The sequence below is a fragment of the Phocoena sinus genome, chromosome 13 (genome assembly GCF_008692025.1).
Source record: "Phocoena sinus isolate mPhoSin1 chromosome 13, mPhoSin1.pri, whole genome shotgun sequence".
Taxonomy (NCBI): Eukaryota; Metazoa; Chordata; class Mammalia; order Artiodactyla; family Phocoenidae; genus Phocoena; species Phocoena sinus.
The window spans coordinates 26,044,017-26,052,683 of NC_045775.1; positions in this window are offsets into that span (position 1 = coordinate 26,044,017).

Sequence of the window (8,667 nt, forward strand, 5' to 3'; positions counted from 1 at the left end):
CCCATTATTATAGATAATTCTCCTTGGGAGTTTAGAGGAAGGACAGAATATTTTTGGGTGCTAATATCTCTTGGAATGGCACCATTGGGCCGATTTTAGACACTTGTCCTTTTGTTTTTTAGGCAATGTGGATCAATGTTTCTTTCAATGGGCCTTCTGCTTGTAATCTGTACCATTATCCTTATATGTAGGCCCCCAAGTCTTAAAGAAGAAAGGCTCATTTTGTTGTTTTATAGAGAGAGACATAAGTTATATGGGTTTCTCACTTGCTTACTTTCTAAGACTATCCGGAAATATCTAACTACACAGTGGATATTTTTAACCTGGCAATTTCATGTATTATTTCTGATTGAATTCAATAATTCATGCTTGAGCCCATTTATAAAAGAGGTTATTAGGCTCCCTTTATCTCACCTTGAGTCTACTCTAGAATATTGCCTGAAACTTTCTTAAAGTCTTTCAAATCCGTATTTCATAATTTTGAAACTTTAGGTTTTAAGTTTAATCCAACCTTAACAGAAAGGCTTCTGAACTTTATGTAGTGTTTTTATTTTCAAATTTTACTTAGAGGCTTTATTGAAATCTTTTTTTTTATAAAATTTTTTTCTTTTTATTTATTTTTTATTTATTTATTTTTGGCTGCATCGGGCCTTCATTGCTGCGCACAGACTTTCTCTAGTTGCGGTGAGCGGGGGTTACTCTTTGTTGCAGTGCACGGGCTTCTCATTGCGGTGGCTTATCTTGTTGCGGAGCACGGGCTCTACGCACGCGGGCTTCAGTAGCTGTGGCACTTGGTCTCAGTAGTTGTGGCTTGCGGGCTCTAGAGCGCAAGCTCAGTAGTTGGGGGGCACGGGCTTAGCTCTTCTGCGGCATGTGGGATCTTCCTGGACCAGGGCTTGAACCCATTTCCCCTGCATTGGAAGGCAGATTCTTAACCACTGTGCCACCAGGAAAGCCCAAAATCTTTTTTTTACCCTGCTATTCTGAAACTTTTTTTTTCCCATCTAAGAGTCTAACAGTTAATTGAACTAATTGATACAGAGCTATAGTCCAGGACTGTAACCTATCTCAAATATCTTGTCCCTTTATCTGTTTTCCTGAAGTTGATGATGAAGTTAATTATAGTCCTTTACTTGACTCTTGACGGTAGTTTTTTTTTTTGTTTTTTTTTTTTTGTAGTACGCGGGCCTCTCACTGTTGTGGCCTCTCCCATTGCGGGGCGCAGGCTCAGCAGCCATGGCTCACGGGCCCAGCCGCTCCGCAGCATGTGGGATCTTCCCGGACCGGGGCACGAACCCGTGTCCCCTGAATTGGAAGGCGGACTCTCAACCACTGCGCCACCAGGGAAGCCCATTGACGGTAGTTTTAATTTAACTTCAAATCTGTCTTTCTGTCCTAGCAGTTTTACAATGTACTTGTCTTTTTGTTTGATTGGTTTTTGTTTTTAGATTTTCTTTTTGTATTACACAAAAGGATATTTATTTAAAATGAGAAAAGAGACCCTAATCAATTAAAATGCCACAAACATAAAATGCAGAAAAAAATCAATTAATTAATTGACAGGTACACCTTTATACTACTTTTCCCTTATATATTTTGGCTGCAGTTTTTTAAAAAAATCTTTTTTTTTTGTTTTGTTTTTTCTTGCCTGTAATCTTTTGATTACCTCTTCATAGGACCACGGTTTTTGTAATATTTTCTAAGATTGAATAGAAAGAGAATTCATTATTTCTTCCTGCATGGTTGAACAAACTTTGTTTTTATTATTGATGGTAAGGATGCATAAAACATACAACTTCTTCCATGGACGTATACACTGTTTATAGTATTCCAACAGGTTTGTGGCCCACCAACACATACATTCTGTATTCTGTGATTCCCATCACAAAAGAAAAGAACATGATGGATTTATAATGATATCCATACTCAGTGTAAAAATCAAGTATATTCCTGATAGGAGTGGATTTCCATTTTGGCCAAGCATTGATGTGGATTGAATCTTCTCACAATTTTAGATTACTCTGATTACTGGAAGAATTTTACATTGACAGCTTCTGGTTGTGGGCATTTCAAATCTTGTTTCTCTTCTATTACCCACCTACCTCTCGTGTTGAGCACCACAGGACTCATTCATTCATTTTATTCTAAGACCTCCAGCCTTCAATTTTGTTTCATGGTAGGTCAGTACAGAGGCTGTAGGAATATTCCTGGAAGCCAGTTCCTACACTGAAGTGGTTAGCAATATCCACAGAAATGACAGCATGCTATATAAATCTATCTCACCCATCCAAAATTAAACACATCCCCAACTTCCTGGATCCCCCAGATTACCACAGCCACTCCAAAGCCACCTGAGTAGAGGGGAAGTATATCTCAGTGAAAGGTACAATAGACCTAAGTGATTGACATGAAAGTATCTGTTTTTTGGCCACACCGCATAGCTTGCAGGATCTTAGTTACCCAACCATAGATTGAACCCATGCCCCCCACAGTGGAAGTTCAGAGTCCTAATCACTGGACCACCAGGAAATTCCCAAAAGTATCATTTTTTCAAAAAGTTGTATTAAGATATATTTCACATACCATACAATTTAACCATTTGAAGTGTAAAATTCAGTGGGTTTTAGTATATTCATAGATATATGCAACCATCACCACCATCATCGCAAGAAGAAACCCCATATCTTTTAGTTATCACTGTCTGCTCCCCTTGTCCCCCCACCAGCCCTAGACCATCATTAACCTACTTTCCTATTATGTATTGCAAATTTTATGCAATCTTAGGATCAGGTCACTAAATTGTTAGGTCCGTTCCCAGAGTCTTGAGAGGGGCCATAAAACCTAAGCTGCATTACCTTTGTGGTTTATCTGCGTCTGTACCTTTATTCTGCCAGAATCTGTACATTCAGTTCCCTATCGTTCACAGAGTTGATTTGATCTACTACAGTATGTGCGTGAGTTTTGTGAAAATTCTGTGGGTAAAGAGTTCATTTGAAAAGTCAGGTAAAGCTGAGTAAAACGAGAGTAACTCAAAGAGGATAGGATTCTGAAGGTTACAAAGTCTTTGAGACTGTCTCTTTTTAAAAATATTATATTTATTTATATATTTATTTATTTACTTTTGGCTGTGTCAGGTCTTTTTTTTTTTTTAACATCTTTATTGGAGTATAATTGCTTTACATTGTTATGTTAGTTTCTGTTGTATAACAAAGTGAATCAGCTGTACATATACATATATCCCCATATCCCCTCCCTCTTGCATCTCCCTCCCTGTCCCACCCCTCTAGGTGGTCACAAAGCACCCAGCTGATCTCCTGTGCTATGCAGGTGCTTTCCACTAGCTATCTGTTTTACATTTGGTAGTATATATATGTCCGTGCCACTCTCAAACTTCGTCTCAGCTTCCCTTTCCCCCTCCCTATGTCCTCAAGTGCATTCTCAATGTCTGTGTCTTTATTCCTGTCCTGCCTCTGGGTTCTTCAGAGCCATTTTTTTTTTTAACATTCCATATATATGTGTTAACATACGGTATTTGTTTTTCTCTTTCTGACTTACTTTACTCTGTATGACAGACTCTAGGTCCATCCCCCTCACTACAAATAACTCAATTTCGTTTCCTTTAATGGCTGAGTAATATTCCATTGTATATATGTGCCACATCTTCTTTGTTAGTTCATCTGTCGATGGGCACTTAGGTTGCTTCCATGTCCTGATATTGTAAATAGAGCTGCAGTGAACATTGTGGTACATGACTCTTTTTGAATTATGGTTTTCTCAGGGTATATGCCCAGCAGTGGGATGGCTGGGTCATATGGTAGTTCTATTTTTAGTGTTTTGAGTAACCTCCATACTGTTCTTCATAGTGGCTGTATCAATTTACATTCCCACCAACAGTACAAGAGGGTTCCCTTTTCTCCACACGCTCTCCAGCATTTATTGTTTGTAGATTTTTTAGATGATGGCCATTCTGATGGGAGTGAGGTGATATCTCATTGTAGTTTTGATTTGCATTTCTCTAATGATTAGTGATGTTGAGCATTCTTTCGTGTGTTTGTTGGCAATCTGTGTATCTTCTTTGGGGAAATGTCTACTTAGGTCTTCTGTCCATTTTTCGATTGGGTTGTTTGTTGTTTCATATTGACCTGCATGAGCTGCTTGTAAATTTTGGAGATTAATCCTTTGTCAGTTGATTCGTTTGCAAATATTTTCTCCCATTCTGAGAGTTGTCTTTCCATCTTGTTTATGGTTACCTTTGCTGTGCAAAAGCTTTTAAGTTTCATTAGGTTCCATTTGTTTACTTTTGTTTTTATTTCCATTTCTCTAGGAGGTGGGTCAAAAAGGATCTTGCTGTGATTTATGTCATAGAGTGTTCCGCCTATGTTTTCCTCTAAGAGTTTTATAGTGTCTGGCCTTACACTTAGGTCTTTCATCCATGTTGAGATTTTTTTGTGTGTATGGTGTTAGGGAGAGTTCTAATTTCATTCTTTTACATGTAGCTGTCCAGTGTTCCCAGCACCACTTATTGAAGAGGCTGTCTTTTCTCCATTGTATATTCTTCCCTTCTTTATCAAAAATAAGGTGACCATATGTGCGTGGGTTTATCTCTGGGCTTTCTATCCTGTTCCATTGATCTACATTTCTGTTTTTGTGCCAGTACCATACTGTCTTGATTTCTGTAGCTTTCTAGTATAGTCTGAAGTCAGGGAGCCTGATCCCTCCAGCTCCATTTTTCTTTCAGAATATTGCTTTGCTTATTCGGGTCTTTTATGGTTCCATACAAAAATTGTGAAATTTTTTGTTCCTGTTCTGTGAAAAATGCCAGTGGTAGTTTGATAGGGATTGCACTGAATCTGTAGATTGCTTTGGGTAGTAGAGTTATTTTCACAATGTAGATTCTTCCAATCCAAGAACATGGTACCTCTCTCCATCTGCTTGTATCATCTTTAATTTCTTTCATCAGTGTTTTATAGTTCTCTGCATATAGGCCTTTTGTCTCTTTAGGTAGGTTTATTCCTAGATATTTTATTCTTTTTGTTGCAATGGTAGATGGTAGTGCTTCCTTAATTTCTCTTTCAGATTTTTCATCATTAGTGTATGGGAATGCAAGAGATTTCTGTGCATTAATTTTGTATCCTGCTACTTTACCAAATTCATTGATTAGTTCCAGTAGTGTTCTGGTAGCATCTTTAGGATTCTCTATGTATGGTATCATGATCTGCAAACAGTGACAGTTTTACTTCTTCTCTTCTGATTTGGATTCCTTTAATTTCTTTTTCATCTCTGATTGCTGTGGCTAAAACTTCCAAAACTATTGAATAATAGTGGTGAGAGTGGGCACCCTTGTCTTGTTCCTGATCTTAATGGAAATGGTTTCAGTTTCTCACCACTGAGAATGATGTTGGCTGTGGGTTTGTCATATATGGCCTTTATTGTGTTGAGGTTAGTTCCCTCTATGCCTGTTTTCTGGAGAGTTTTTATCATAAATGGAATTGAATTTTGTTGAAAGCTTTCTCTGCATCTATTGAGATGATCATATGGTTTTTATCCTACAGTTTGTTAATATGGTTTATCACATTGATTGATGTGTGTATATTGAAGAATCCTTCTGTTCCTGGAATAAACCCCACTTGATCATGGTGTATGATCCTTTTAATGTGCTGCTGGATTCTGTTTGCTAGTATTTGGTTGAGGATTTTTCCATCTATGCTCATTAGTGATATTGGCGTGTAATTTTCTTTTTTTGTGACATCTTTGTCTGGTTTTGGTATCAAGGTGATGGTGGCCTCATAGAATGAGTTTGGGAGTGTTCCTCCCTCTGGTATAGTTTGGAAGAGTTTGAGAAGGATGGGTGTTAGCTCTTCTCTAAATGTTTGATTGAATTCGCCTGTGAAGCCATCTGGTCCTGGGCTTTTGTTTATTAGAAGATTTTTAATCACAGTTTAAATTCAGTGCTTGTGATTGGTCTGTTTATATTTTCTATTTCTTCCTGGTCTAGTCTTGGAAGGTTGTGCTTTTCTACGAATTCGTCCATTTCTTCCAGGTTGGCCATTTTATTGGCATATAGTTGCTTGTAGTAATCTCTCACGATCCTTGTATTTCTGCAGTGTCAGTTGTTACTTCTCCTTTTTCATTTCTAATTCTATTCATTTGAGTCTTCTCCCTTTTTTTCTTGATGAGTCTGGTTAATGGTTTACCAGTTTTGTTTATCTTCTCAAAGAACCAACCAGCTTTTAGTTTTATTGATCTTTGCTTTTGTTTTCTTCATTTCTTTTTCATTTATTTCTGAGCTGATCTTTATGATTTCTTTCCTTCTGCTAACTTTGAGGGGTTTTTTTGTTCTTTTTTCTGTAACTTCTTTAGGTGTAAGGTTAGGTTGTTTATTTGAGATGTTTCTTGTTTCTTGAGGTAGGATTGTATTGCTGTAAACTTCCCTGTTAGAACTGTTTTTGCTGCATCTCATAGGTTTTGGGCCATCGTGTTTTCATTGTCATTTGTTTCTAGGTACTTCTTGAGTTCCGCTTTGATTTCTTCAGTGATCTCTTGGTTATTTAGTAATGTATTGTTTAGCCTCCATGTGTTTGTATTTTTTACAGATTTTTTCCTGTAATTGATATCTAGCCTCATAGCATTGTTGTTGGAAAAGATACTTGATATGACTTCAATTTTCTTAAATTTACCAAGGCTTAATTTGTGACACAAGATATGATTTATACTGGAGAATGTTCCATGAGCGCTTGAGAAGAAAGTGTATTCTGTTGTTTTTGGATGGAATGTCCTATAAATATCAATTAAGTCTGTCTTGTTTAATGTGGCATTCAAAGCTTGTGTTTCCTGGGCTTCCCTGGTGGTGCAGTGGTTGAGAGTCCACCTGCCAATACAGGGGACATGGGTTCGAGCCCTGATCTGGGAATATCTCACATTCCATGGAGCAGCTAAGCCCATGCACCACAACTAGTGAGCCTGTGCTCTAGAGCCCGCGAACCACAACTAATGAAGCCCAAGCGCCTAGAGCCCATGCTGCACAACAAGAGAAGCCGCCACAAGGAGAAGCCAGCACACCACAACGAAGAGTAGGCCCTGCTCACTGCAACTAGAGAAAGTACAGGCAGCAATGAAGACCCAACACAGCCAAAAATAAATAAATAAATAAATAAAATTTATTTTAAAAAATAAATAAAGCTTGTGTTTCCTTATTTATTTTCAGTTGGTTGATCTGTCCATTGGTGGAAGTGGGGTGTTAAAGTCCCCTACTATTATTGTGTTACTGTCAGTTTCCCCTTTTATGACTGTTAGCATTTGACTTATGTATTGAGGTGCTCCTTTGTTGGGTGCATAAATATTTAAAATTGTTACATCTTCTTCGATTGATCCCTTGATCATTATGTAGTGTCCTTCTTTGTCTCTTGTAATAGTCTTTATTTTAAAGTCTGTTTTGTCTTATGTGAGAATTGCTCCTCCAGCTTTCTTTTGATTTCCCTTTGCATAGGATATCTTTTTCCATCCCCTCACTTTCAGTCTGTATGTGTCCCTAGGTCTGAAGTGGGTCTCTTATAGACAGCATATATATGGGTCTTGTTTATGTATCCATTCAGCCAGTCTGTGTCTTTTTGTGGGAGCATTTAATCCATTTACATTTAACTTAATTATCGATATGTATTTTCCTATTACCATTTTCTCAATTGTTTTGGATTTGTTATTGTAGGTCTTTCCTTCTCTTGTGTTTCCTGCCTAGAGAAGTTCCTTTAGCATTTGTTGTAAAGCTGGTTTGGCGGTGCTGATTTCTCCTAGCTTTTGCTTGTCTGTAAAGGTTTTAATTTGTCTGTTGAATCTCAGTGAGATGTTGCTGGGTAGAGTAATCTTGGTTGTAGGTTTTTCCCTTTCATCACTTTAAATATGTCTTGCCACACCTTTCTGCCTTGCAGAATTTCTGCTGGAAGATCAGCTGTTAACCTTATGGGGATTCCCTTGTAATTTGTTGTTTTTCCTTTGGTGCTTCTAATAATTTTTGTTTGTATTTAATTTTTGATAGTTTGATTAATATGTGTCTTGGTGTGTTTCTCCTTGGATTTATCCTGTATGGGACTCTCTGCGCTTCCTGGACTTGGTTGACTATTTCCTTGCCCATATTAGGGAAGTTTTCAACTATAATCTCTTCAAATATTTTCTCAGTCCCTTTCTTTTTCTCTTCTTTTTCTGGGACCCCTATAATTTGAATGTTGGTATGTTTAATGTTGTCTCAGAGGTCTCTGAGATCATCCTCCATTCTTTTCATTCTTTTTTCTTTATTCTGCTCTGTGGTCGTTATTTCCACTATTTTATCTTCCAGGTCACTTATCCATTCTTCTGCCTCAGTTATTCTGCTCTTGATTCCTTCTAGCGAATTTTTTTTTTTTTTTTTTTTTTTGTGGTAGGTGGGCCTCTCACTGTTGTGGCCTCTCCCGTTGTGGAGCACAGGCCCCAGACGCGCAGGCTCAGCGGCCATGGCTCATGGGCCCAGCTGCTCCGCGGCATGTGGGATCTTCCCGGACTGGGGCACGAACTGTGTCCTCTGCATTGGCAGGCGGACTCAACCACTGCGCCACCAGGGAAGCCCGCTTCTAGCGAATTTTTAATTTCATTTTTTTGTGTTGTTCATCATTGTTTGTTTGCTCTTTAGTTCTCCTAGGT